Here is a 25,187-nt window from a genome sequence, read left to right on the forward strand (position 1 = left end):
TTTTATTTTTTAATTAAAAAAATTTTTTTTTGAGTTTACTGGCTTATTTGGAGAGAGAGAGAAAGAGAAAGAGAGCACAAGCAGGGGAGGGGCAGAGAGAAGGAGAGACAGAATTCCAAGCAGGATCTGCACTGTCAGCACAGAGCCTGATGCGGCGCTCGAACCCACCAACCGCAAGATCATGACCTGAGCTGAGATCAAGTCGGACGCTTAACCAACGGAGCCACCCAGGTGCCCCAATTTTATTTTTTTATTAAGATTTTTATTTTAATTACAGTATTAACATGGTGTTATATTAGTTTGAGGTGTACAATATAGTAATTTAACAATTCCATATATTACTCAGTGCGCACGATCATAAGCGTACTGTTTAATCCTCATCACCTGTTTCACCCATCCCCCTACCCACCTCCCCTCTGGCAACCATCAGTTTGTTGTCTATAGTTAAGGGTCTGTTTCTTGGTTGGTCTCTCCTTTTTCCCCCTTTTGCTCTTATGTTTTGTTTTTAAATTCCATGTATGAGTGAAATCATAAGGTATTGATCTTTCTCTGACTTACTTTGCTTCGCATTATACTCTAGCTCCATCCGTGCCATTGCAAATGGCAAGATTTCATTCCTTTTTATGGCTGAATAATATTCCATTGTATGTATACACACCACATCTTCTTTATCCGCTTATCAAATGATGGACGCTTGGGCTGCTTTCATAATTTGGAAATTGTAAATAATGCTGCAATAAAGACAGGGGTGCATGTATCCCTTTGAATTAGTGTTTTTGTATTTCTTGGGTAAATGCCCAATAGTGTAATTACTGGATCATAGAGTAGTTCTATTTTTAACTTTTTGAGGAAGCTCCATACCGTTTTCTAGAGTGGCTGCATCAGTTTACATTCCCACCAGTAGTGCACAAGGGTTCCTTTTTCTCCACATCTTCGCCAACACGATTTTTCTCCTATTTTTTTTTTTTATTTTAGCCATTCTGACAGGTGTGAGGTGATATCTCACTGTAATTTTGATTTGCATTTCCCTAATGATGAGTGATGTTGAGCATCTTTTCATGTGTCTGTTAGCCATCTGTATATCTTTTTTTGGAGGAATGTCTATTCATGTCTTCTGCCCATTTTTAATTAGATTATTCATTTTGGGGGGTATTGAATTGTATCAGTTTTTATATATTTTGAATACTAACCCTTTATTGGATATGTCATTTGCAAATTCAGTAGGTTGCTTTTTGATTTTGTTGTTGACGTTGCCTTCACTGTGCAAAAACTTTTTATTTTGATATAGTCCCTATAGTTTATTTTTGCTTTTATTTCCCTTGTTTCACAGACCTATCTAGAAAAATGTTGCTACGGCCAATGTCAACGACATTACTGCCAATGCCCCCTTCCAGGATTTTTATGGTTTGGGGTCTCACATTTAGGTCTTCAATCCATTTCGAGTTTATTTTTGTGCTTGGTGTAAGAAAGTGGTCCAGTTGCATCATTTTGGATGTTGCTGTCCAGTTTTGCCAACACCATTTGTTGAAGAGACTGTTTTTCCCATTGTATATTCTTTCCTCCTTTGTCGAGGATTAATTGACCGTAAAATTGTGGCTTTATTTCTGGGTTTTACTATTCTATTTTATTCTTATTCCATTGCTCTACCTGTCTATTTCTGTGCCATTTTTTTTACTAAGGATAAAATTCACTTTTTTGCAAAAAATGTAATGTTTATCATAGAAAATCAAACTAGGTTTAATCGAATGTATCAACAAGAGCATAATATACTGTCGTAAACAAGGATTTCCAACCTGCTGTGTAACTAAATAAGAAGTCAGTTAAACACTTGGTTTAGCAAAGGGCAAACACGAGTCACTGCCACCTCATCCCATACTTCCGTGCTGGTTCTCATTTAAGGAAAACACACAGTGGTCTCCCTGGCTCTTTCTGTTAGAAATGCATTGGAAAGTGACAAGCCCAGGGAAGAAGAGAAGAAGCTGTATAGCAAGGTAGAGCTGAAGTCAAAACTCTACTTCCATTACCTTGGGGGAAGTGGAAGGGACGTTTGTTATATGTTCACCAGGTCTACATGGAAGACAGTTTGATCACAAAACAGCCCAGGGCTAAGATTTCATTTGTGGGGCATGGGAAACATGGGCATGTCCTAATTCTTTCTTGGGGTCTCAAAGTGTCTCTGGTCATGTACCCATGTTTAGGGGCGAAGGAGATGTTAATGCTGTGCCCCAGGCCCTCCACAGATGCCACAGTGGCTCCTGCCTTGAGATGACTAAAAGGATGGCCCTCCTTTCCTTAGACAGACTGGCTCGGTGTCAGAAGTAGAGGCAGGGAGGTATTGTCAACTGCAATGAGTCGAGTCCACAGTTTATCCCATAATGGATGCATTCGGCTTTTTTAGAACCTCAATGAGATTTTCAGTGATAGTCAATCACCTATGAGATATTTTCGCCTCCATGAGACGTTTCTTACAAGTCTCTCTTGGGTTTGACTCAATTGGTTGAAAGCTTCTCTATTGTTCTTGAAGACAAATGCAATTCCTTTTAAGTTATAAACCAGCACTTAGGTCCTATAGTTTAATATGTCTTCATACCACCCCCGTTTGGAGCCTCCATAGAGACGGATGCATTGCACTGCTGCATGGAATATTCCATCTCAACCAGTTGGCAGCCCCCAATACTCAGTCCGTGAAACACAATCATAAAGTTCCTGGGCAGTAGATTAGACACTTATTTACCTCATACTTGATTGGGAAGTTATTGAGGTCTCAACATTTTAATGATTACTGGTAGAGGCCCAAATCCTTTCATGAACAGAAAGCAGGCTGAGAAGTCTTCTTTCTGATTTTTGAGGCTTAAAATTCTTCTTTCATTCAAATTTGTGTTTCTGATAAGGATGTGTCAAGGCCGATTTGAAAATGTCAGACGCTGTTCATCACAGAGAGAAGCCAAAGGAACCCATCTGAGGCACTGGATGTGTATAACTTTGGAAGATGGTGCGTTTTCTACTTAATGCAATGGAGGAATGTCATTCTGAGTGGTGCCTTTGTTGCTTCTCACCCCCAGGCCACCACACACATACTGGTGAAGGGACAGCCAGAGGTAATATGGCATGGTGGTGAAGAGCAGGCCTTTGAAAAGACTTGCCTCCCCAGCTTGCCACTTGTGTGAGCCTGAGTGCCTCCATTTCGAGTCTCAAATTCCTCATCTGTAAAATGGGGACACCAATGCTCCTCTCAAACAGATGTTGAGGGAATCAAATAACATCGTGTATATAAATCATTCAACAGCAATACCTAGAACACAATGAATACTATAGTTTGGCAAACGAATCTAATGGACTTCATATTGGCCAGTGAGGGAGGTTTAGTTCTAGTCAGGTTCCTTTGATTCACTTCAAATTCCCTTTTGACAAGAAACTTCCTATGCCAAAATATGACTTACATTTTTCTAGAGGTAGGAACTACATAGAGATTAGGTCCCACATGAGTGCAGAGAGCAGGAGCAAAGGAGAGGAAAAGAGAATAATGGGTAGAGTGGTCAGAATTCCACATGGTCCCCAAGATTCCCACCCCCCTGGTATATATTCTCTGTCTAATCCCCTTCTCTTATATGAAGAGGACTTGGGAATGGGATGGGATAGTCATGCCTGTGATTCCTTTGTGTTACATACAACTTCCATCTTAGCTGCACTGGCAAGAAAGATTTGTCCCACTGGCCTCAAAGAAGGAAACAAATTGCCATGTTGAGAACTGCTTATGGGGGCACATGACAAGGATCCGGGGAGACCTCCAGGAGCTGAGAGCTTCTTTGGCTGATGGCTGGCAAGAAAGCAGAAACCTCAGTCCTAAAAGACCCAGTACTGATTTCTGCCAACTAACTGAACTTGGAAGTGGCCCCTGAGCTCCAGCTGAGATCACACGCAGCTGATGTCTTGATTTCAGCCTGGTGGGACCCTGAACAGAGAGCGCATCTACACCCGGACTTCGGACCCCACTGGAGATTCTGAGATAATGAATGCGTGTGGCTGTAGGCTGCTATAGTTGTGCTAATTTGTTATGTAGCATTGAAATCTCTACAGAAAGAAAAGGCAATGATTAGAGAAATTTCTTCTTGCCCCTTCTGCTTCTCCCACAAGTAGAGAGGGACCTTAGAGAAGGCGCGGAAGAGGTGCCCAAGGTTAAGAGTCTTCCAGCTTTTGGCACACAGGGCCCTCCACACCTCTGGTCCTTCTCTTGCATTTTGGGCCTCCCTGCCTCCAGTCTCTAGTTCAGCTCCCATGTTGCTGCCATATTTTTCTAAAGTAGAAATCAGATCACATTACTCCCCCATAAACCCTTCAGCGGGTTCCCCATCGCCCACAAGTTGGAGCAACTCTCAAGGTCTGCAAGGCTTCTGGCTCCATTACTTAGGAACGATTTGGGCACTTACAGAACATCCAACTAACAGAGCTTCCGCAAGCAAAGACCTTTCATGACCTCACCTAGGAGAGGTCTAGAAGCAGGCCATCAGAGTGGGAGCAACAGCTCACCCTCATCAAGACTCATTCTTCCACCTTCCCTCTACATCCTCCTGACTTAGCACGTGGGTTTGCCAGCTCGAAGGTGCACGCGTATTGCTGGCACTCGGCGTCTGAATTCCCGGAAGCAGCCAGAGCCGCCAGAGCCGCCCGAGCCGCCCTAGCGGCCCGAAGGGACTCCTGCCTCGGGAGGGCGGAGCACGTTTCTGCCGCAAACCCCACCCACACGAGCTTAGGTGTCATTGGCCAGGACTGTCACGTGGTCCTCCCTGCACCGGAAGGGGTGAAAGGCGGGCCTGGCTTCTCCAAACCGCGGAAGGATGGCTAGGGTCTGTCGCGTCGGTCTGGCAGCACCGGGGCATCGTTGGTGGCCACTCCTGCTTTGCCCAGCCACCACCCCCTGAGCAGCAGGCCCCTGGTGGATTCTGAGTCTGCAACATCCTCTCCGCCTCGGCCGCCTGGCGACCCCGACCCTGGTGCAGTGCCTTCCCCTCCCCAGGCCCCAGCCAACCCTGGCTGCTCCGAGGCAACCGGGCGACTTCCCCGCGGCCTCATGCTGGGACAGCAGGCGCTCCTGCCACGAGGGCCCTCATTAGCCATCTCTTTGAAGTCACGTATTTGCGTCTCGTTCTTATTGTTCCAGATTTCAGGCCTAAAACCGGAGTCATACCTCTTTTCCTTGTTTCCTCGTCCCGTATCTGATCCATAGCAAATCCTATTAGCTCCATCCTCAAAATATATCCGGACTTCCAATGCTCCCTACCACCTGGACACCCCCCCCCACCCCGCCTGCTCCCCAACATCGGTCTGTCACTCCTACTGCGGGGGCCCCCACGGATCTTCCTGCTTCTGCCTCCCCCGATCCCCCAGCCAGTCAGTTGTTACCCCAGCACATTATGTCCCTCCTCTGCCCTAAAACCTTCAGATGGCTCCCCGTTTCTCTTTGAGAAGTCAAAGTGCTTCTCACATCCTGTAAGGCCCATATGATCTGCCTCTACCTATTTCCCAATCTCACCTCCCACTATTCTCCCCCTCATTAACGCAGTCCCAGCCACATTACTGGCGCCTCACCAGTCTTTCCAAACACTCTTGTGCCTCAGGGACTTGGCATGGCTATTCCTCTGTCTACAGGGCTCTGCCCCACACATCTGTAGATGCTCATCATTACAGTGAGCCCTTCCCTAACCACCTTATTTTAATTTATTTTATTTTATTTTATTTTAGAGTGAGTGAGCAGGGAAGAGGGGCAGAGAGAGAGAGAGAGAGAGAGGGAGAATCTCAAGCAGGCTGCATGCTCAGCACAGAGCCCAACCTGGGACTCCATCCCCCAACCCTGGGATCATGACCTGAGCTGAAATCGAGAATCAGTTGCTAAACCAACTCAGACACCCAGGCGCCCCCCCCCCCCGCCCCCTCAGTTTTAAGTTTATCCAACACTTTATCACTCTCCCAGGCGTATTTTTCTTCAGGCACTCACCTAACATGGTATATAATTTATATATGTAATTTGTAAATTTGTCTTTGCCACACTCCCCATAAATTATAAGCCCCATGAAGGCAGCTGTGTTTTCTGCTTTGTAACTGGCATCTAGAACACATAATAGTAGCCTAACAAATATTGATAATTAATGGGTTGAATGAATGGATCTTTGCATCCCAGCACAATGCCTGGCCCACGGTAAAAGATCAGTAAATGTGTCGAGCTCATGGACAAATAACTGGCTGAACTCGGAAGTGCAGATCAGAGAGAACAAATGTGCTGTGCAAAGTCTCTGTGAAGAAGCTGGCATTAGGACAGCGTGTCAGGAACCAAGCATCACAGCACTGGGAGCAGGAGTGTGGGGACGGGAAGAGGAGGGCAGTGACATTCAAGCCATTCATTCCATCCGGGATTAAGTTCAATTAACCCCTCAAAAGGCAACTCAATTCTGTGTCCTCTTTCATCCTTCAAGTTCAAGTTCTATTAGCAAAAGCTGCTGCCCACGGCATGAATCTTGATTTAGAGGGTAGGAGGAGGGCTGGTTTTTGTGCAGATGGAGGAAAAACACAAGAATAGGAAGCCCCACTGACTATTGGGTGGGCCGTGGAACAAAGGTCCAATTGTGCTGGTGCGTAGCCTGGCCAAAGACAAAGTGCGGAGGAGAAGAAAGGGAGAAGAAAGGTCTTGGTGCAGTGCCCAAAATCTGGTCACTTTTGTCACACAAGCTGTGTTTGTGACCCATTTCAACTGCTGTTGGTTGTGTCGGTCATAGAGTCAAATCTGGGCAAATCTGGTGGCTGTTTTGGGAATCTGATTCAACTTGGATCCATTTTGTACCGGGTTTCTCTCTGGTGTATCGGTCTCCAGTAAGTGGATTCATTACCTCAGACCTGGACTCCCGAAGAGACTGTGTCTCAACTGCTCAGGGTGGAAAATCCTTAACACCCGTCAGATGCAGGGAAGAGGCAGCTATCCTTGTACGCACTTTGCGAGTTTTTGAATATTTGTGTAAATAGGTTTTACCCAGGGCATCTCCGAAGTGGGAAGAAACTTAAGCCCCTGGGCACGAGGCTGCAAATGAACTAGATGTGGTGGTGGGTAATTGACAATCTTTAAGATCAAGCAAGAACAAACGTGTATTTAAGGAGCCTCCGTATGTATGGTTCTGAGTTTAAATTTTGGGTTGTTTTTTTTTTTTATAGTCACCTACAGAGAATGCAAATCTTATTTAAAAAAAAAAAACTATCATGCGACTCTATTTCGATTCCCTTTAAATCCATAAAACACTTATTGAATCTGAAGAATATTTTCTCGTAAAATACTCCAGGTTAAGACACAGGGAGCTTAATTTTGTTGATGTTGTAAAATAGGCAACTTAAAGCTGCTTAGTATTATATTTAAGGATAAATTGTCCCAAGAACAGCATAAAATGAGACAGTCAAGTAACAGAAGCCTGTTTTCATATTTGTGGAATTGTAATTTTACAAGCAATATAAAAATGTAATAAAATTATATTGCAATTAGGTTTTTATTAATTTTAAAACCTTTAAGAAATGATTTGGCTGCTGTGTTTCCATGTTTCTGGAGCATAGCTTTTTCAAATTAATGCTAAAACTTCACTATTTCTATTTGTCATAAAATAAAGTCCCTGGCACGTTGTTGTCACCAGCTTTTCTTGTGAGGAAAGATCTGGTGGCAAAGAATTTATAATCTCATTCTTCAAAATTCTAGACATTTGCCTGACCTACATGTTTCTTAAATCCTTCTGAAACTTCCTTGAAAGGAAACCAGAAGAAAAAAACAACAACAACCCTGAAAACAAAGATAAAGTTTCCTTTAAAGGCTTTTTGTTTTTTTTAATGTTTATTTTTTATTTTTGAGAGAGACAGAGAGCACGAGTAGGGGAGGGGCAGAGAGAGAGAGAAGGGGAACAGAGGATCTGAAGCGGGCTCCATGCTGACAGCAGAGAGTCTGATGTGGGGTTCAAACTCACGAACCATGAGATCGTGACCTGAGCAGAAGTCAGACGCTTAACCAATTGAGCCACGCAGGCGCCCCTCCTTTAAAAGTTTTGAAAGAAAAATGGATCATGACATTAATCGAAGATCACTTTTTTTCCATGTTTGAACTGTTGACTTTACTAATTTCCTAATCTGAGTTTTTGAAAAGAGTATCGTTAATGATCAGAGTTCTGCGGTTCCTCTTAAATATTAATCCTGCCAGGTTTCTTAGAAGAAACCTGTAGTGATCAATTTCTATTAAACTTGATTTCAGTATTCACAAAAGGATTAATAGAAGTTGTTTATAAATCACCTTAATCTTCTTGAAAGAAAAAAAGAATGTGGATTTAAAAAAATAAGTAAGTGTGGCTTCATACCTCACAGCATCATCAATGCAGCCACACTGGCCCCAACTTTCTGGGATAATCCTGATCCAAGTCATTTTATTTTTTCCACTGATGGCAATTGGTTACATGTATAACTGAATGAGATTTAAATCTGATGAGCTTTCTTTTTCATAAGACCAAGTTCTGAAATTAGCAAGAACCATTGGTAAGACCACATATCCTGTTTTTTAGTTCAGAAAATACTGTCACTGTGGCCATGAACTCTTTTTTTTTTTATATAAGATTTTATTTCTTCAAGTAAGCTCTACACCCAACGTGGGGCTCAAACTTACAACCCCGAGATCAAGAGTCTGCATACTCTACTGTCTGAGCCATCCAGGCACCCTGACCATGAACTTCTTTATTGAGAACTTTAATACTAGAGCTGGTGGGGTTGCCTTTAATTTCTTCTAGTTTCTCTGAGAGAATGCCAAGTAAAATGGGTCTGCAAAATCTCCTTCAAAACTGGATGGCAAATTTGCCTTCTGCAGGACCACGTTCCCAGGTCATGGGGCTAAGAGATAGGGAGAGGAGGACCCCAGGCCACAAGCGCCAGGCCCACACTACTAAGTGGGCTGCTCAAAGTCTCTGTTGGCTCACTTGCAACATGGGCCGGATAAACTGTACCTTCCTCCTCCTTGGATTTTTGCAACATCGCATGAGATGTCTGTGGAACTGCTCTGGAAACCATCAAGGGCTGTCTGTCATGAGCCAAGCTAGAAGACAGGCACTCTGGATCCAACGGCCCATGGAGCCATTCCTCCTTGCAGGAACTCAGCTGGGACGCTTGTGTGGCTGAGCTTGGCTGAGAGGCCACAACCTGGGTAGAGCTGGGCCCAGAGAAGCTTCCCCCCCCCCCAATGGCAGGAGAGAGCAGGGAAGGCAGAGCAGGGCTGAGGCAACAAAAGACTCTGGGTTTGAGGGCCTGCTGCCTCTGTTCAGAGGAGTATCTGGGGTGAGCTATGTGTGTCCCTTGACTACCAGCTTGACCTTCGGCTGTCTTGGGGGAGATGGTCTGTGGGACCACCCCAAAAAACACCCTGGGCTATGAACTGTAAAGGGCAAAGATGCAGGGTCCTCTTCTTTTGTAAATTCACATGACTGAATAAAAAGTAAATAATAACATTGACCCTCCCTTTCTATCAACTCTCGCCCCAGTTCTCACCCCTGCCTTTAAGAACCCACTTTCCTTACTCCTGGGAAGAAAGAAAGCAGCTCTTTCTGCTGATTGCAAGTGATCCTAGTGATAACCCTGAGTTCTAGTTACACAAACGAAAGGGAATCTTGTGATCAGACCCAGATTCGCTGTGTCACTCGTATCCACCTGTATACAGTTAAAACCTCTCACCGAACTAGAGATCCATTTGTACATGTAGCAGTCGTCTGAGCACAGTGTAACCTTGGATACCAAGAAACCCAACTTTCTCAGTCTCGTTGCTAAGGCAACGGGACAGAGTGGGTGTGGGGGAGCCCAGCATGTCTATCTACATGCTGTGCTACCAGCAGGAGGAATGGGATGGAGGGATGGGGAGGGTCTTGGGCCGCCCACCTCTCCGAGGCCTTAACTGCAAAGGCCGCAGGGATAGTGTAATGTCCTCTGTCACTGATAGCCGGGGAACCTCTAAGTGAGACCCTATTTTATACTCCTGGAGGGATGCACAGCAGACAGGGTAGGCTGAGAGGGAGGTAGACAGAGTTGGGGTGAAGCAGAAGGACGCTGGTGAGTTGAGAAGTGTGGGGTAGGGGGAGACAGCAGCCAGATGAAGCTTGGGTCCTGATATTACCGGTATTGGTACTGTGCCAGCAAGAGTCTGGTATTTCTGCCACAGAACCGAACATAAGAGAGTCTAGAACATAACCATAGCCACAAAATTCACACCAGTGGATTATGCATGTTGGCCTGGTTAATCCTATAATGAACCACCAGGGAATGGTTGAAAAGTAAAGCCGAACGCTTTAGAATATTCTAAAGATCAGGTAAAAAGAGAGAAAGGTACTAAAACAAGAAAGAGTCTGCTTCTCCCACATTGCTCGTTTGACCCAAGACCCTGTGTTTACTCTGATCTACAGAGCCCAGCGCCCTTGTTCTCCTTCAGGACGCGGAGGGAGAAGAGGGTCCCTAATGCCATCTGGACCGTCGTGGAGAATCACTCTCACGTGCCTTCCATCCAGGCAGTGCCTCCAGGGCCAGGCCTTCACGACCCCGAACCACCTGTATCCACCCTATTCAGGTATCATTTATAACTCTTACTATTTTGTTAGAATAATTTGTATCTTGTTTAAAATATAGGGAAATTCACCAAGACACAGAGGCAATAGGACATTAATCACTGAGTGAAAAATTCATCAAATTTTCGAGGGAGGGCAAGGTCAGTCAAGGAGCAGATAGGAACGCTTATGTTGGCTCAGCGACCGGACCCAGCCAGAGCCAATGAGATTCAGTGGTGACCACTGCAGGGACTTCTGGGGAAGAGAGCGCTGTATCTGCCGGGCATGGGGGGCCGCAGCCATCTGGCCAAGCTGTGGAGCTCGAGTATGGAGCCAGCCAGCACACAGAAGCGTGGAGCCAAAAGATGCAGCAGAGAGACCTGGGTCCTCACGACCTTGACTGAGGCCCCCTCACGCTGCTCACGCTGGGCCTGAGCCCAGACTCCTCTTCAGCTCTTCAGTGCGATGCACCAATACATTTGTTCGTTTGTTGCCACAGGCAAGTGAAATAGCCCTAAACCAAGGGATATGTCCTGTCTGAGGTTGGGATGAGACCGAGGTGGGGGGGAAGTCGGTGGCCAAGGACAGAGGCCTCACGAGCAGGAGTAGCATGACTGATACGTAGAGAGGGAGGGAGAGAAGTATGAGTCACTCAGGTGTAGTGGTTATAAGTCTAAGTGAGGCAAAACCGAAGCACTCCTAGTTTTCTTTTTTTTCCCATGTGGTCGAAGAAGTTGGGATTTTTGTATACTTGTTGCAGAAATACATGGTTGGACCTTTTATTTAATAATCGCTGGCACTGGCTTAGTTCCTTTGCATAATTCTACCATATTCCCAAAAAGCTAAAGAGAGGAATGTACTCCCCCCAACATATCCCACACCATTCTCCTCTGCCCTCTACCATGCCATGTTTATGTAGCATACGTTCTTTTCAGGGCATGTTTTATTTTCCCCTTCGGTGACAACTGTCCAGAGCAAAAGAGCTCTTTACAAAGGTGCTGCTTTGTCCCCAAAATCTACTGCCCCAGTTTGGTGGAGGACTAACCACTACCCTCCCTTTCCTCTTAAATTCCTGTTGTCTGGCAACAGAAGGACAGGTTCTCTGGTTATCTTCAAGTATATCATTCTCAGCCTCACTTCTATTTCTAGAACAGTCATTAAATGTGATCTTCCTTGGATTTGTATCTGTTTTCCAAAGTGGGTTGAGAAGAACGCAAGTCCTCTGAGATGTTCCTCAAAAACAGAGCTTGAAGTCCAATTTGGAAAATATCACACACCATAACCCCCATTGGAGATTCAGTGTGCACTTTGATCTTGTGGCCTTGAGAGAGTCCTACAATTTAAATTTTGCTTAGCCCACCTTTTCCCATGTTCTGCTAGCAAGGGATTTTCTTTAATGTTGTGTTGCTAACATTCTTCTGAACAGGTATTCTATAGAGCATGCTTTGTGAACATCTGGCCTAAAATAGAGTGAATTGTACACAATCTTTTATTAACTCTATTGTTATAAGAATGTAACTTTAAATAACCTGAAGCAGATGAGGAATGTTCTTTCACCTTCTGCTTTGATGAAAGCAGAGGTTTTTTTAATGTGCAAATGGGTATGAATTCATCATTTTCATTATTTTTCTTCAATCCTGCAACTCCAACTGTTGTTCGCACTGTAGCCGTGCAAAAGGCCAAGCGAGAGGAAGAACAAGGAATGCCTCTGGGTTTTCTCTCGGGGAAAATGCAGGATATAAGCAGGAACAAAGGTAGTAGCCAAAAACAGGCAGCTGAGGTAGAGGAGAGCTGCGAGGCAGAGCTTGGATCTGTGATGATGGCATTGAGAGTGTTAGAAGAGGTGGTGTGGTCTCCTTCGTTGCTACCTTCCGCTTCCCAAAGGTTCAGAGGAATACAGAGCCCAGGGAATGGAGAGGCAGAGCTGTTTGAGGTTCAAGGCAGGGGTCTTGGAAGGACATCTTTTCCCTTCTTGTTCCCAGTGTGAAGCCGCGTATACAATTATGTTTTGAACACAATATGTGCCGAGCACAGGGCGAAGAGTTTAATATACAATGTCTCATTTAATACCCACAAAGGCCCCGAGAATGTAATTTTTCACCGATTTGCAGATGAGGAAACAGATATAGAAGCTGACCTCAGGTCATCTAGGTAAACTGGTAGAGTCCCTGTATCTCTTTACCAGGACGCTACAAAGTCGCACATCACGTGGGCAGCTCACCCCCCTTCGTCCCAAAGAGATGACATGAGAGTGTGGCAGGTGTGTCCAAGGCCTCAGGCCCACAGCCTGATAAGACTGATCTGTGTTAACTGACAGCCCTAAGTTGGGACGTGGGCACCTGAGCACCAGTCTGGGAGGAGACCGGAAGCCAGTTGACTGTCTCCGAAGACTTGTGAGCGGTTTTCAAAGTACCTGGATAGCTGCTAAAAGGAGAGAGATGTAATTCGTGTATTTGACTCATATTTTCATTTTGCAGTAGCATGAAAATGAATTACTTTTATAATTAAGCGAGGCTTCTTGGTTTGAATAAAAATACAAGGGGAGTAGATAGGGAAAAAAAAAAAACTAGTCTTTTTTGGGTAATAGTTATTACCCAAATCAACGACTTGTAATAATCGACGACTCAAGAACAAGTAGGAATCTTAACATCTTCTGAGTTTTTTTATGAACCAGGGAATTTTGATGAAAATGACATGAGGAAGTTCTGGACGATCCGCAGCACCGTCTTCGGTGAGGAAGGGATGCCCACACTGAGTTGGGGGGTGCCTGGCAGTGGAAAAGAAACGAGGGAGAAATGTCTTTGAGGAGTATTATCTGCCAGGCTACATATGTTTTCACCTTCACCTGCCGTCCGAGAGCCGGGGCTGGGTCACCCTAGCTAAGGCACACATTTACCTTACATAGCCATCTGTATAACTTACCTAGTACCTAACTTTGTGTGGTAGTATCGTTAACTGTTATGTGTCTGATGCCCCCGCTATTTCATACTTAGACATTCCGCTTAACATAAGCAACGGTAAGAGTGAGAAGCTGAAATCAGACTGATCTGGGTTCCGATGCTGGCTTTGCAAATTGGACAAATTACTTCAATTCGGTTTTTTCCCCTATGAAATGGGGATAATAGGAGTCCCTTTCAGAACAGTGAATAATACTGAATTAACTTTGTAAGGTGACAGACGGTAGCTAGACTTATTGTGGTGATCTGTTTTCAGTGTTTACAAAAGTCAAATCACTGTGTTATACACACACGCAACTAATAGAATATTGTATGTCAGTTAATATTTCAATAAAAAATAGTCCCTTTCTCAAAGAGTTGTAACGAAGTTTAAAAAGCATGATGCATGGGAAGTTCTTAGTATAGTGCCCAGCACATAGGAAGCACCCAAAACATAATAGTTTCCCTTCTTAAGAGGAAAGCTCTTTGATAATAGGTAAAAATTTAATAACTATTTGTAAAGTATTTTTATGCATATTATCCTGATCCTTATACAGGGCCTTGCAATTAGGAAGTAGGTTACTGGGGAGAAATTGGCATTCTTTTGCAATTATGGCGGAAGAGTAATTGATCCAAATCTTTCTGGAAGGCAACATGGTAACAGATCAAAGACGTATCCTCGATGCTTTGAGACACGTATACAAACAGGCATATGCACAAGGTTCATCATACGGGCACTTGGCTGGCTCAGTCAGTGGAGCGTGTGACTCTTAAGCTCAGAGTTGTAAATTTGAGTCCCATGTTTGGTGTAGAGATTACTTAAAAATAAAATCTTTTTTATTTTTTTTATTTTATTATTTTTTTTTAATTTTTTTTAACGTTTATTTATTTTCGAGACAGAGAGAGACAGAGCATGAACGGGGGAGGGTCAGAGAGAGGGAGGCACAGAATCTGAAACAGGCTCCAGGCTCTGAGCTGTCAGCACAGAGCCCGACGTGGGGCTCGAACTCATGGACCACGAGATCACTACCTGAGCCGAAGTCGGACGCTTAACCGACTGAGCCACCCAGGTGCCCCAATAAAATCTTTTTTAAAAAGGTTCATCATAGGGGCGCCTGGGTGGCTCGGTCAGTTAAGCGTCTGACTTCAGCTCAGGTCATATTCTCGCAGTCAGTGAGTTTGAGTCCCACATCAGGCTCTGTGCGGACGCAGCTCAGAGCCTGGAGCCTACTTCAGATTCTGTGTTTCCCTCTCTCTCTGCTCCTCCCCCACTCACGCTGTGTCTCTCTCTGTCATCTCAAAGATGCATAAATATTAAAAAATTAAATAAATAAATAAAACAAAAGGTTCATCATAATATTATTAATAGTGAAATTTTAGAAACAACCTAAATGTCCAACAATATTAGATTGGTTAATAAATTCTGCTACATCCATATAACATGTATGAGGAAACTTTTAGTTGCAAGTTACATATCATTGCTCATGATATGTAACTTCTGTCAAAAAGGGGATTTACTGGCTTAATCAGGAGAGGCAGGCCTAGCTCAGATGCTACTGCTCTGTAAGCCTTCTCTGACCCACCAGGCAGGATATATAGATTTTTTTTGTATCCTTTTATGCATAAGTCCTAAAACAGTGCCTACTCTAGGCTAGGAGCTTAAATTAGCAAACAAATAAATCAATGGTTTTAAGTGAGGGATCACAAGGAAATCAGTGTGGCCTAGAGGAAAGAGGCTTGGAGGCAGAGAGACTCAGTATAGGACCTACCTCCTTGGCTTTTTAGCTGTGCGACCTTGGTCAAGTCAACCAACCCGAGCCTCGGGTTCCTCATGTAAAATCACAGAAGCCGCTTGAACAGATAACTGTAGAGGACTGAAGAAGCCATCTATCTCTTTAAAAATATTTGAATATATATTTTTCTAATTATCAAAGCAAGGGAATGAAATAACATCTTTTGATGCCCCCTGTGTAACTTCAAGATTTTAGCCTACTTTTGTTGTCCATATTCCTCCTTTACTCGCTTGCAGGTCTGTATAAATATAAGCCGGGATTTTAGGTGTTTCTTAAAGTAACATTCTTTCATTCATTCATTCAATGAACACAGTATACATCAGGCGCTGTATACAAGTTCTGACAGAGAAAGAGATTTTTAGAGAAATAATAGCGAGGCTATGTGGAAAGGGCTGTCAAAGAGGTGTGATTAAGAAGTCTGCTGTGGAGGGGCACCTGGCCAGCTCAGTCAGAAGAGCATGAGACTTTTGATCTCAGAATCATGAGTTTGAGCCCCACGTTGGGTGTAGAGATTTCTTAAAAGGAGGTAAGGATACTGCTATGGAAACACATAGGGGTTGGGGGGCTAGAATTCTAGGGCAGATGGAGGAGAGTGAGTCCTGCCCCCAAATCACTGCCATATAAAGCTTGGAGTTTGCTGAAGATGTGGGGTTTTTCTTCAAGGGCGGAGATGATGGTCTTCCAGTGATGTCATGCGGTGGCAAAAAGGGCAGAGAAGAGGTGCCTTTGATGGGATGACCGGACTTATGGTTTCTTCCCATGAGGTAGGAGTGATAGGACTGATCCCTTGCACTGGGGAAGCCCCCAGGGCTCTGGGATTCCATGACCTGATGAGGGACGGTGTGGACTTCCTGCTAATGGAGGCATGAGGGGCCTCCACTCCAGGGGTGGGAGGTTGTTGTACCCACCTGGTAGAGCAAGAGACCTTGGTTACATTAGAAAGCCGTGTTCCGTGCTGTGCTGGCATCCCCACTTGCCAAGATTCTATCTCCGGTTCCAATTACAAGCAGGAGCAAAGGCAGAGTTAGCCGTCAGATGTGTCTGGGCCCCTAGTCTAATTCCATTCCATTCCATGTCTGTTGTCTTCTAGTGTCTTCATCTTCTAAGGTCCCAGATTTCTGAAGCCCTAGGGCTGCCTGTCTTGGTGGCCACCACATGGGCATTCTAGCTCCCATCACCTTGCCAGGAAGGGTAAGGAAACACCCAGGCTTCAAACATAGGAGCCCTTGCTCTGGGTGCCCCATCCTGATTGTCCCCAGTGCACCTCCTTTTTTCTGGTTTTCCCATTGTCCTAGACCCACACCTATTTCTTCCTTTCAACTGCTAACACCCTCTCCTCTGTCATTCTGTTGAGAACAGTGAGAACCTCCAAGTGCTCCCTGGTGCTGAGGCCTACCGGAAAAGTTTGGATGGGGTGCATTTTGAGCTGATCCCCCTTCTGCCCACTTGCCCTGTAAACAGGAGCCACCTGCCATTCCTCCTTCATCTCACAGCTTGGAACGTGAACCATGCACCAGGGAAATGGAATCTGCAGAGATGCATTTCCTGCACCTTAGGCCATCCCTGCATCCCTTCAGTCTCAGGATTCTCCATCATCTCCTGCTGGGTGCTCTGAGGACACAGCCTGTGCAGAAACAGAACCAGGCAACACTACCCAGGAGCATTTGGTGGGTGCTGGGGAAGTACTTCCCCACGATGCTAATGATGGCAACTTGGCGCTGAGAAGCTCGTTAGCAAAAGCATTGAAGACGCCTGCCATAGCTTTCAAACGCTGACAATCCGTAAATTGAAATTAACAACGAATAAAAAGATAAGGAAAGCGCACACTCTCCCTCACTCCAGCTTCCGTGGATGTTCTTAGTTACCGAAAGAGAACTGAAGCAGGAGGGAGAAAGATCCCGGCTGCGTTCCCCTTGCCACCCTTCTTCCCGCAGGTTTTGCCTTTTCCCAACCGCCTGGCGTGTGTGCATGTGTGTGTGTGTGCATGCGCAGAACCTCCCTTCTGTTCAGCTTGCCCCCTTGCCACTCCCCATTTTGCGAGATTTCAGCTCACAGTCAAAATGGGGAGATGGCCAAATTGTAAAAGCAACTGCAGGCTGCTGCCGCCCGCACTCAGTGGGGGTGTCTCGATGCCTCGTCACCGCGTCCTGAGCAGGCCAGTGGGTGCGCGTGTCCGTGAGTTTCCTTCTGCACTGCACCAAAATACTGTCACTGGAAGGTAGATGGAGCCGTAATTACAGCTAACCGTTTGCTATTCAAAGGCTGTCCTTTTTGGCAGCTTCTACCTTTTGGAAGAAAACGAAGGGAGTTGACAGCAGGGTCAGATCTTTGCTTTGCGAGGATGGTTCTGGAAGCTATGTGGAAAACAGATCTGAAGGGTGCATTAGCTCGGGAGGTTGGTGGCTGCTGCAGGTAACTGGGAGAGAGATGATGTGGTTGTTCTCTAGTGACCCAGGACTTCCTGTGTTCACACCCTTTTGTGATGTGGCATCGCCACTCCTCTGATGAAGAGGTGTTTATCCTTCACACCTTTGAATTTGCCCTCGTCTTGTCACAGGGTTTTATCAGTAGAGTGCAGTAGACATGACCTTATGTGACTTTCAAGCCTAGGCCTCAAGAGGCCATGCAGCTTCAGGTTCTCCCTCTTGGAACTGTGAGACCACCATGCTACCCAGAAGTCAGGCAAGCCGACTGGATGATGAGAGACAAGGTGGAGAACTGAGCATCCCAGTCAGATAGTCATTCCAGCAACCCTCCGCCTACAACTGCTAAGTGAGCCCTGGCAAGACCAGCCCACGAACCACCCATCAGAATAATAAATGAGTGTTGCTTTAGGGTAGGTTTGTGAAGCAGCCCAGATAACTGAAATAGACAGTGTTAGTGGGATTCATTCATTCAACAAATATGTTGGGGCACCTATTATGTGGCAGGCTCAATTGCAGGTACTAGGAATCTTGCAGGTGAACAAAATGGATGCACGAGCCTGCACTCTAGTGGGGGGTGGACTGGAGAAGGGGTAAGTGTGAGAAATATTTAGGGCCTCATGACTGACTGAAAATGGAGGGTGCAGGGGAGAGGAATAAAGTATGGCTTCTTGGGTTTCCAGTGTGAGCAGTGAGGGCAATGGTTGGGCCATCCCAAGATAGCAAAGCAGACTGGGAGTGGTCCAGTTTTGAACACATGCGCACCCATGGAACAGCAAGATGGCAGATGTAAGGAGGCGTCTGAAGCTTAGGGGTATCAAGATAAATATTTTGGAGTCATTTTATACCGTACAATTCAGCAATTATTTATTGACTGACAACCATGTCAATCATTCTGAGGCACCAGGAAATACAATGACAAACGAGAGATGGTTTAGTGAAAAAGATGAAAACATTCGCTGTAGCAAGTGGTTTAACAGAGACTATGCAGAGCTCTGACACAGACACGGAGAACCGAGAAATTGAATATAGACTGTGGTTGAAATCATGACACTGAGTAAGGTTATCCTTGGACTGCACAAAAGAAGAACAGTGGATGGGCCAAGGACAAAATCCTGGGAAATATTAACATTCACTTTTGTGCTTAACAGTAAGGGAGAAGACATACAAGAAAGGGTAGGAGATACTGGGGGCCAGGGAGGGGCAGGAAGAAGACGGGACCAGGGAGAGGAAGAGAAAACAAGTTGCTTTTTTGTCACTGACCAAGGATTTTAGGGGCAAGAGGCTGGTGAGAAAGTAATAGGCTAAGCATGTTCAAATTGTTTCGGGGTTGTTGGTCGAAACTGTTGCAAATAGGTTCTGATTTCGCCTAGATGTGCTGAGGGCTCTCAGAAGCTTTATGGTGGGGGGTGGGGGGGCACTGATGGCTGGTCTGCTTCCAAGAGTGCCCAGGAGAGGCTTTCCTTCTGCAAGTCCCTAAGGGGCTCTGAGCCCTGCTGCTACTATAACATCGACTGCTTTGTTTTCTCACACGCAACCCTGGATTCCCTTTTAAATGGCTGATTTATATTAATTTTGCTCTTACTCTTTGTTTCTTAATATCAGGGATATTAAAGAGATATTAAAACTCTTTGTTTCTTAATATCATCTCATCTGGGGCCCCAGGTTTCGTGAAGCTGCCCCCAGCTATAGCCTATCATTCCCCACAGGAAGATGCTCTCCTTCATGAAGGCAGGACACAGAGATAACCCCACAGCCAGCTCTTATTGTCTGCCTGAGGAGGACACGCTAGCCCAAAGAATTCTGTTAGGAGTTGAATTGTGCCCCCCAAGAAGTTATGTTGGGGTACTAACCTTCAGTACCTCAGAACGTGACCTTATTTGGACATAGGATGTTTACAGAGGTAATCAAGCTGAAGTGAAGTCATTTGGGTGGGCCCCAATCCAATATAACTGGTGTCCTTATAAAAAGAGAAAATTTGGACACAGAGACAGATATGCACACAGGGAGAACACCATGTGAGGATTGGAATACGCTGCTACCAGTCAAGGAACTACCAGAAACTAAGAAAGAGATTTAGAACAGATTCTTTGGTAGTGCCTTCAGAGGGAGCATAGCCCTGCAGACATCCTGATCGCCGACGGCTAGCCTCCAAAAGCATGAGACGATATATTTCCAAGTCATTCAATTGTGATGCTTTGTTGTGGCAGCCCTGACAAAGTAATACACACAAAGTAATACAACTCCCAGGTCTTGAATATCCCAGAATTATTTGATTGAATCTTTGAAATGTATCAGAATAGAATTTTTATTCAATGAGATTCAACTGGATCAGGAATTAGGATGAATTCAGAAGAGCACTGAGTAAATTTTATCTCTGTCTGCTGAATGAGTAGCATACAAGAGGAAGCATACGCTACTCGAAGAAAACAAATTGTTTTCAAACTCTCATTTGGTTTAGAAGTACTATTTACATATAACTGAGGCACTAACTAAATGTGGTTTCTTATTTATTTACTGCAGTGATCGCCCTCCCCCCCACCCCCCGCCCAGGGAACATTCCTGATTCCCATGCTGGGTCTCATAGGCTAGTTGGTAGTTCAGATGTCTCTTTAACTTAGATTGACTAGTTGTCTCCTCAGCTAGTCAGAACAGGTAAGATTTTATTTTGTTGTTGTTGTTGTTAGAGCATGCATGGGGGAGAGGGACAGAGGGGGTGAGAGAGACAGAGAAAATCTTAAGCAGGCTCCATGCTGAGCATGGAGCCCAATGTAGGGCTCGATCCCATGACCTTGGGATCACGACCCTAGCCAAAATTAAGAGTCAGACACTCAATTGACTGAGCCCCCCGGGCACCCCTAAACAGGTGAGAGTTTAATGCTAGCTCTCCTGGGTAGTTTCTGCTTGCCTGTCCCTCCTATTTTAAGCCCTGGAAGGCTGACCCATGTCGACTGTAAAAACAGGTTCCCTTCTAGTTGGGTTCAGCTGAAAGGAGGTGCTGGCGGGAATCGAGGGAGGGGGAAGGAGGAGAGACAAGGAGCAGCATTTGTTCCCCAGGGTGTGGTGCTCCCTCCCTTCAGATCACGTGGGCTGGCTGTATTCCTTTGGGGAAAGCCACAGCTCTGGTCAGGGAGTCGATCCCTGCAGCCCTTTCTGGGTTCAGCGAACCACTCCCTGCCCTGGCCCTAACTCATTGAGGGCTTTTACCTTCAGTGTCCCCACATTACTGCAGTATCCCTCGTCCTTAACCCTCATAATGCTGTCCATACCTTTGTAAATTCCTGTAGACCCTTTATTAAACCCTCCTGGGATTATTTAGTCTGAACTTGCCATCTGGTTCCTGCCAGAGCCCTGATGAATTTGCTAGTGAAGTGTACCAATGCTTCCCATATGTCTGAGGCTGTGCTAAGGACTTCATGTGCATTCACTCATTTAATCCTACCAGCAAGCCTTACAACATTTAATCTTACTAACAACAGACTCACCTTCACACCGTGTTTTACTCAGGCTAATATTAAAAAGTGCTTGCATTACCTGAACAGCCATGACAGATACCAGAAGAACTTGGGAATCCACAGGGGTGCAGGAAATGTCATGCTGGGTTAGATATTTACCACGAAGATGGGAGGAAGAGATATTCAACTATGAGTAATCAAAATGTACCTTTTGTAAAAAGAAGTTGGCTCTCTAAATAACGAGGCCTGGTACGGATGGGAGTGGGGAGAGAAAGGGTACCTGGGAAGGTGCCTTTCAGCGAGGGGCAGGAGTTCCTTTGCAGCCAGGTAAGCAGCTAGTGGCAGTGTGCCCTCTATCCCTCACCCCTGCCCCCCATTGCCCTCTGTGTTTTACACATTAATAGTTCTTTATAAATATTGATGCCCGAGATGGCCTCATTAATATTTATAGCCCATGCCATCCTTCTTCACCCGGGGTTTAAGGAGTGAGCCATCAATTTGGTGCTGTCAGAGGTGACGTGTGCAAGGTTCCCTGGTGAGAAGCAATTAGATGGTCTCCCCTCCAAAAAGTATTCTGATATTCTTAAAGCACCAATATTTGCTGGGGGGACTTCAATAACATCTTTAGATTTTTCATTTTGCTTGACTCCTACTTACATTTTCAAGCTCAGAAAACTCCCTAACCAGCCTGGTGGCTTTTAAGGTGACTAAATTGCAAACCCTTCATCCCCAGGGGTTCCCCAGTGGCTAAGGCCGAAGCCATTCATGCTCTGCTGCAGGAAAAAAAAAAAAAAAATTTGAAAGGCAAATTCCACCAGGACTTTGAGTCTGTAGGTCTGTGGGTGAGCAGAATTACAAAGGCCACACGCGCCTTAGCACCACCCCTCTATGTCCCAGTCCCTGTGCCAGGGCTAACATCCTGAAATTGAAGCTCAGTGTTCTTTCTGAAACAGTGGCTAAAACAGGCTTTCAGAGTCAATGATCCTACCAGGCTAGTGCCCCAAATCCTGTTTGCCTAAACACAAAGAAACCCTGGTTAATTAGCAAATGTACTTTGCTGCTCACGTTCTTGCTGCTGAAATGAATAGTAGTAACATGTGACTTTACGGACAGTCCTGTATCTAGATAGCCGGTTCTCTCTACTAAATTTAAACTTTCAGAAGTCACCGAGGAATTTCAATAACAACTATATGGGAAAAATAGATCAGAGAGTTACCGATCTTTGGAGCGGAGCAGAGCTGAAATTCTTGTTTTTATAGGAGACAGAAGGTCTACAGTCATTTACCCAAAACCACACGGCAGTATTTCACGGCAAAGAGTCCACCACGAACTCTTGATTTCAAGTGCGGTGCTCTTTTCACAATGCTCATTATATGAATAGTGAGATGCTCTGGTGGTCCATTGAAGACATCACCGGAAGTCCCAAGGTCTGCTCTTTCATTCTTGCAGTTCATTCATAATCTAACTCTGACTACCCACATAATCTGCATCTCTCTCTATGTATCAAAGAGGTTGGCCAGAAAATAGCATAATTTTTAGGAGTGTGTTTGATGATATAACAAAATTCGAAAATTGCAATAATGTAGAATATACAAATAATATAATATGAACCACGCTTTTGTGGCCCAGATGTTTCGTTCATTCTATTAGTGTTTAGATAGAATGCATGAATCACGGGGGCAGGGACTATATTGGTCTTCTTCATGTTTTCCTCAGAGTGCCTAGAATATAGTTGGTACTCAATAAATATCGCTGAATATGGGACTGTTATGAAATATTGGTACAAAAATTAGAAATGTATAGGTCATATCACACAAAAGATATTAGGATATTCTTAAGATGACATCATGATGGTCAGATTTTTTCTTTTTGTCTTCAGATGCCTTTATATCTCACTGCTGACCTAAGGATATTATTTGCTTCTGACATTAACTGTTGTTTTTACACAATATTACAATTTCCATGAGGTTAAGGGCTATCTCTATATTATTCAACTCTGTACCTCTATAACTGAGCCCCAAGCTTGGCACGGAGTAAGCACTCCATAAATACTGGTGGTTGTGTTTCTTTTTTACAACTCAATAAGAGTGTTTGCTGAGTCGCCATTTTGTGGTTGTCAACAAGATTTGCAGCTCTTCCCTCAGAACACTGGCCGATTTCAGGACTCTGTAGCTAGCTTTAACTCTTAAGTGGCAACGAAAGACAAGCTGCCTAACTTTGGGCCAGATGAGCTCTTAGCATTTATAAGCACAGTCATAAAGTGCCACTGAGAGTACCAGATGGTTCGGCGGTGGGACGGAAGAAGTAAGAGTCCCATAAGCCTTCAAGGGACCAACAAACCTCCTTCTTACCAACAGGAAAAAACAACTCGCAGCTCTCTTCACCAACTCTACTTTCTCACCCAAGGGGAACGTTTCCTAAAGTATTCGCTCTTTTGAGAGCTTACAGACGGCAATGACTTAAATGCCTCTTTAATACTAGCAACACACTGCCTGATCCTCACCAAATTCCAAATGGCACCAATTGACTAGATTTGCAAAGTCAGATGCTTACAAAAGTCCATGCCAAATGTCTGTCAATTACATTCTGAACTAGTAGGCAAAGATGTGAAGGAAAAAGACATTCCAGATAAGGGTATGACACGGAGGAAAGTATGGTGATAGGAAAAGAACAAAGAGTGGTTGACATGACGTACACCAGTGTAAATAAAGCCGTTTCTGAACAAAAGATAAGATGAAGCATATGGGTCGGGCTCATGAATTCCTATTCAAAGTTCTCAAATTCCACGTGACTTAGCTGTTGCCGCATAACAGACCATCATAAAATTCACTGGCTTAAAATAATAAATATTTAATGTTATTGCCCACAGTAATAATATCTTGGGCAGTTCTTTGGGTCTTCTCCGGACTTCTGCAGCCTGCTGTGGTGTGGGTAGACAGCCCTGCTGATGTTGGCTGATTCCTCTCACATGTTACATGATTGGCCGGCTGTCGGCTTGTCCAGGAGAAAGTTAACATTGTAGGCTGATGCTGCTCTTTAGAAAGACCTGCTTGCAGAGATGACCCTTGGCTGGTATCTGGGAACTTGAGTTTTGGAATGTTCTCTATGTTATTAACTGTATTGTTTTTCAACTGCTGATGTAACAAGTTGCCACAAATTTAGGGGCTTAAACTAACACAGGTTCATTATGTTACAGTTCTGGAGATAAGAAGTCCTTGCCTTTTCAAGCTTCTAAAGGTCATCTGCATTCCTTAGCTCATCACCCTTTCCTCCATCTTCAAAACCAGGACCATAGCAACTTCAAGTCTCTCTCTCTCTCTCTCTCTCTCTCTCTCTTTCTCTCTTTCTCTCTCTAACCTCTGCTTTTGCCATCACCTTTCTTTGACTCTGATCCTAGATAATCCAGGAAAATCTTCCCATCTCAAGATCCTTCAGTTATTCACATCCTCAGTGTCACCCTTGCCATGTAACGTACCATATTAATAGGTTCTGGGCATTAGGACATAGGCATATTTGTGTGTTTCAGGTTCACTAACTGATGATAGAGAATACAGTGGGTTAACAAGCTGGAAATTTAGAGATAAAGCCATTAGAAGGTTATGGGAAACTGTTCAGGATGAAATAATCACTGATTGGAGGTATGAGTCAGAAAAACAAGTTATTTACTTGAAACTGGTAAACAAACAAACCAACAACAAAACCTGTGTTAATCAAGACCAGTTTGGGTAGAGCTTGTGGTATTTATATTTATTCATTCAAATATTTATTGAGTGTGTACTATGTGCTGAGACTACAGAAGGAATAAAGTAGACATGTTTATATCTCCATAGAGCTTACCTTCCAGTTGGATGTTTCTAAGAAGGTTTAGGCTGATCCCTAAAGAATAGAAAGAGGCAGTTCCACAAAAAAATAAGGGGTTCCAAGGAGGGAAATGGCACGTGCAAAGCCCTGGGGTTGGAAAGAATGTTATCCTCTGTAAGTGTAATCAAAG

At 44.6% G+C, this 25,187-nt stretch overlaps 1 long non-coding RNA gene across 1 annotated transcript in view; it reads left to right on the plus strand.

The window, feature by feature from the left end:
• Nucleotides 1-25,187, plus strand: part of LOC123585654 — a 152,917-nt gene that overhangs the window by 104,810 nt on the left and 22,920 nt on the right. Inside the window, exon 5 of the long non-coding RNA XR_006706345.1 lies at nt 10,452-10,612. This is a non-coding gene — a long non-coding RNA (uncharacterized LOC123585654). The remainder of the gene's footprint in view (nt 1-10,451; nt 10,613-25,187) is intronic.

Source organism: Leopardus geoffroyi, chromosome C3, assembly GCF_018350155.1.
Source record: "Leopardus geoffroyi isolate Oge1 chromosome C3, O.geoffroyi_Oge1_pat1.0, whole genome shotgun sequence".
Classification (NCBI taxonomy): Eukaryota; Metazoa; Chordata; class Mammalia; order Carnivora; family Felidae; genus Leopardus; species Leopardus geoffroyi.